The sequence below is a fragment of the Artibeus jamaicensis genome, unplaced genomic scaffold (assembly GCF_021234435.1).
Source record: "Artibeus jamaicensis isolate MK-2021 breed Jamaican fruit bat unplaced genomic scaffold, CSHL_Jam_final scaffold_537, whole genome shotgun sequence".
Classification (NCBI taxonomy): domain Eukaryota; kingdom Metazoa; phylum Chordata; class Mammalia; order Chiroptera; family Phyllostomidae; genus Artibeus; species Artibeus jamaicensis.
Window position 1 is genome coordinate 1,148,642 of NW_026522047.1, and position 4,960 is coordinate 1,153,601.

The window sequence follows — 4,960 nt, forward strand, 5'->3', positions numbered from 1 at the left end:
GGCGGCCGCCTCTGAGGACGGACCGGAGTCGGCAGGAGGCTTTTGTAGCCCCAGAGCCGTGGCCCTGCGGACCTCACCTGGGTGGGAGGGGCAGGCCCGGCCCCCCTCGTCCAGGTAAACAGTGGGTGCTGGCTTTGGGCTGGCCGGCAGCCGGAGCCTGTGTGCCAGGTGGGGGCGGGCCTCCTGAGGGCTCCCCACATCCTGGTCCCAGGTGTCCTCCTGCTGGACCCCTCCCCCCCCAGATTTTCTCTGTGCACGTGTCCGTACAGCCAGCCCCCATTGTTCCTGGTGCCCAGGGAGGCCACGGGCTCCACACCTCGTGGAGGGCCAACTTCGGCCTCACTGCAGACGGGCCCGGGGGCGGCCCCCAGGGACAGACTCTCCCCGCCGTGCAGCCCCGGCCCAGTGCCGCTTTGGCCCCTGGCCCCACGCGAGTGACAGGCAGCTCAGCCCACATGTGGGCCTGTGGCTGTGAGGGGCTGGAGTGTCTGTGCCCACGTGGTGGGGAGAGGCCCACACATCGTTGCCCAGGTTGGCCCTGACGGGCCCCGGCAGGGAAGGGCGGGTCGCCTGGCCCCCACCCCAGGTGTGAGCGCTGCGTGGGGCTGGAGCCGGCCTCCCCTTCCTGCGCAGACGCACACCCTGCCGAGGAGGTGGACTGCCCACGGGTGGGCCTGACCAGAAGGCCCTGCCTGGGGAGGGGGCAGTCAGGCCGCGGGGGCGGCTGGGCTGGGGGCCGGGATCTGAGAGGCCCGAAAGCTGTTCTGAGAATCTGCTTCCTGCTCTCCGAGGGCCTCTTCCAATGTCCCTGGTCACCTGGTTACCTTATCTGAGCTGTCCCTGCCCCATGGCCTGACTTGGTCATTGTACGTGGGAGACAGAACTGCTCACATGTGCAGGAGAGAATGAATGAGTGAGCAAGTGAATAAGGGAATAAACAAATGAATGAACAAAAATGAATGAACGGCTAATGAGTGAGTGATGAATGAATGAGTGAGTGGATGAGTGAATGAATGAATGAGTGAGTGAATGGGTGAATGAGTGGATGAGTGAATGAATGAGTGAGTGAATGAATGAATGAGTGAGTGAGTGGATGAATGAATGAATGAGTGAGTGAGGGAATGAATGAGTGAGTGCATGAGGAGAATGATGAGTGAGCGGGCAGGAGGAGGGGCACATGCAGGGGCAGGGGCCTGAGCTGGAATCCCTGCCGGGCCTCAGAGCTGGGCCCCAGGTCACCTGGTGCTGAGCAGCACAGAGGTGGGTTGGAAGGGGCAGGCAAGGTGGACAGGTCTGGACGTTGGGGACCGGTGCCTGGGGGAGGCTCAAGGGCCTTCAGGCGGGGCCAGGGCCCAGGCAGCCCGGAGCATGAGTGATGAGGCCCAGTCCTCCTCCTGCCCCAGAAAGTCCAGGAGGTGACGGGTCAGCCACTGTCCACGCTCCCACGCTCCCAGAACAGGGACTGGCCTGTGTCCATGCCACAACCCCTGACCCACCTGAGTCACCAGCCTGGCCCTCAGAGGGGTCACACCCTGCACGTTAGACAGAGCTGACCCCCCGGGCTCGCCCGGCATAGCGCGTTCATGGGACGCCTCCCAGGCCCCTGCCGGCCTCCGGGGCGGCTGTAACCGCGGCTGTAACGGCCCGGCACCGGGTGCGCTGGCTTTGGAGCTGCAGCCGCACCGGACTTCCTCCCAAGGCTCCATTTGAACCACCTGACACAGGCCACCGGGCCACCCGCCAACCCCCTGAAAACCCGACCCAGACCGGACCCCACGGAGGCCCAGGCCTGGTGCTCACATTGAGGGTTCCCAGCTCTGGGGGGCCCACGGGAGGGGCCCAGAGTCAGGGCTGGTGTGAGGCCAGTGTCTGGGGTCAGAAAACAGGGTCCTTCCCGTGACCTCCCAAGCCCAGTGGGGGCTGTGGCAGGTGGGGGACAAGGGGTCCCTTAAAGTGGCCTGGCCGTGACCCTGCCCCCACCCACGGGGGCTTCGCGCTCAGGGAAGGGCGTTGTGTGTGGGGGGGGGGGGAGGCTGGGGCAAGCCACCACCTCTCTGAGCCTCAGTTTCCTCATCTGGAAGGGAGGTCACCCTGGCAGGGGACTCAGTCGGGGGCTGTGTGCAGGGAGCACATGTGGGCACACCGGCCCAAGAAGACCTTTGTCCCTGGGTGGCTGCCAGACCCCTCCCGGATCTGACCAGCTTGTGGGTTGCTGGAGTCCGTGGGGAGAGGGAGGGCTGGGGTCCCACCCTCCGGGAGCGCCCAGGCGTTGCCGTGGAGACGGGAGGACAGAGGGATGTGGGGACAGGGCGGAGGCCTTGGCGGCATCCCAGGGTGTCACTCTTGCTGTCACATTCTCACTGACTCACTCTGGTGCTGTGCCTCGGGATGGGACACGGCCCCAGGCGCCCCATCTGGACGGACGCCAGCCCTGTGAGGACGAGGTGCCCCCCAGCCCACCTCTGCGCCTGAGCAGGGGACACGGACCCTGTGGTGGGGGCGCAGCCTGGGCCCCGGGGCTCCCCTGGGCCTCCCATGCTGCTGTCCCTCCAGGGCCCCCTCTCAGGGACAGGGCGAGATGTGGCCTGGACCCTGGGACCCTGAGGGCAGCAGGGTCCTCGGAGCTCTCTCCTCAGGTTCCGGAGGGGACAGAAGCGGCCCCCAACCCCTCAGGGATTCCCCTGCGCAGGCAGAGCCACGGGGCCGCCACCCACCAGCCCTGGGTGCCCCACCCCGGCCCTCCTGCTGCCCTGACAGCCGCCAGGAAAGGGGGCAGCGAGGCCCCAGCTCAGCCAGCCCTGGCCTGGCTGGCCTGACCCCGACCCCGGCCCCAGCCTGATTCAGGCCTGTTGCCGGCCGAGGTGCCCAGTTCCCCCCCACTGGTGCCCACTTCTGTTCTGGTCTCTGGACACAGCAGTGGCCCTGACACAGGGCTATTTGTGTCACTGGGCAGCCTCTCATGGTCCAACCGGTTCAGACCTTAAAGCCCCAAAGCCCTGCGTGGTAGCAACAGGTCACCCCCGCTGCCTGGGGGACACAGGTGGGAGATGCCCGGCCAGGGGCAGGGGCGGCGGGGGCGGCATCTCCACCCCCGGCAATTGCCTGTGGCCACTTGGAGGTTTGGGGAGGGGTCCTCGCTTCTCCCCGTGTGAGGGGAAAGGGGTGTGGACAGCGGGGGCCCCGGCCCTCACACCAGCAGGAGGAGGTGGGCTCCGTGCGGGCGGGGACAGATTCGGGAAGCCTGGCCTCTGTTGACACAGGGCTGCCACTGTCTCTGAGCCAGAGCGTCCCCACGGGGGAGCCACCTGGGTCCCTTCCGCTTTGCTCTGGGCTGAGGGAGAGCCGTCCCGTTGCCCACGGGTGGGGCCGGCTTCTGTCCCGGTGCTGCCGCGGGCTGGGGTGCTCCCCAAGTTGCCGGGAAGGGGAGTGGGGCACCTGCGGGGCCTCCGTGAGTGTGTTTGCCCATCTGAGTCACTGGGCAAACAGGGTCCTCCCAGGCTCAGCTGGGTTTCCCAGGCCCCGGCCCAGGCCCCGAGGCTCGCCCCCCACCCCCTGTGCCGCCCCCTGCCACAGCGAGGCCCTGCCTGATTCCTCTCGGGCTCCGCTGGCCTCTGCCCAGGCCTGGGAGGGCCGCTGGGCTGCGTCCCTTCCCCTGCCTGGGCTCACAGGCTGCTCGGCCCCTCCCCCAGGCCCCTTCCGCTGTGACACCCCCATCTCTCAGGCCCCTGAGGAGGCCACAGCTCCCCCCACAGGTGCTCCTAACCTGCTGTTAATTTTGGAGCTGGGGGGCTGTTCACAGACTAGACCCCTCTCCCAAGACGAGGCCAGTGCCCTCTCACCCCTGACCCTCTGACCCCAGGCTCTGCGACGGGGGCCACTGTCTGCAGGATTGTTCCCTAACACTGAGCACACGTGTGTCCTTCCAGCCTGCCCCGCGGTCAGGGCACCGAGGGGTCAGGGAGTGGCTCTCAGGCCACCCAGAGTCCCTCCGCTCCCACCCTGCAGCCCGGTCACCTGGGGGCCTGCCAGGCGCTCGCCTGTATCGGGACAGAGAGCGGCCGCCGTCGCCCTCCAGCCTCGGGAGAGAGGAGGTCAAGGCAGCGCCTGCTCCGTGTCCCAACGTCCCTCCTGTCCCTCAGGCAGCGTGGACCTTGGAGGGGACACCACCGGTGCCCTCACCCCAGCACCGGAGGCACATCAGTGGGGGGGGGGGGCTGCCTCACCTGTCAGCTTGTTTAAAAGGTATTTTCTCAGCATAAAACCATACTCTAAACGTTCGCTCTGGGCACATCTCCGAAAGGACCAGAAGCCGGGGTTCGATGAGGCGTGTGCGCACCCAGGTCCCCGGCAGAGACTCAGGGGGTGAGACGCAGCGGCAGCAGCCAGTGCCCACGGACGGAGGCCGGACACGCGGAACGTGGTCCGTCCACATGGTGTCACTCGGCTGAAAGGGGAAGGACGTTCTGAGCCCCGCTGCTGAGTGGATGGGCCAGACACAGACAGACAGACAGACACCGTGTGACCCGCTCGCAGGAGGTCCCTGGAGGAGTCAGAGCCACAGAGACGGGGTGTAGGACCGTGGCAGCCGGGGCTGCGGGGGGTGAGTGTTCGGTGGGGCCAGAGCGTCAGTTTGGGAAGACAGAAAGTTCTGGCGATGGTCGTGGTGCCGGTGGTGCAGCCATGTGAACGAGCTCTAACCCCGCTGAGTGGGGCGCCTAAGATGGTTACGGTAGGAAATTCAGTTACTTGCATTTTTACCACAATCGCTTTTCAGTGGAAAAACTAAAGCGGGGTCCCCGCGTAGTCTCCTGAGGTCCCCTCTCTGTGTCCTTCCCATGGCCCTGCCCGGCGGCCTCGCTCCGTCCAGGTGTCCTGGTTGGGCCAAAATGCAAGTGGGACGTTCACGTGGCTAAGGGGGCCCTGAGCCACGGGCAGTGGCTTCCTGAAGGACCCGGGGGCT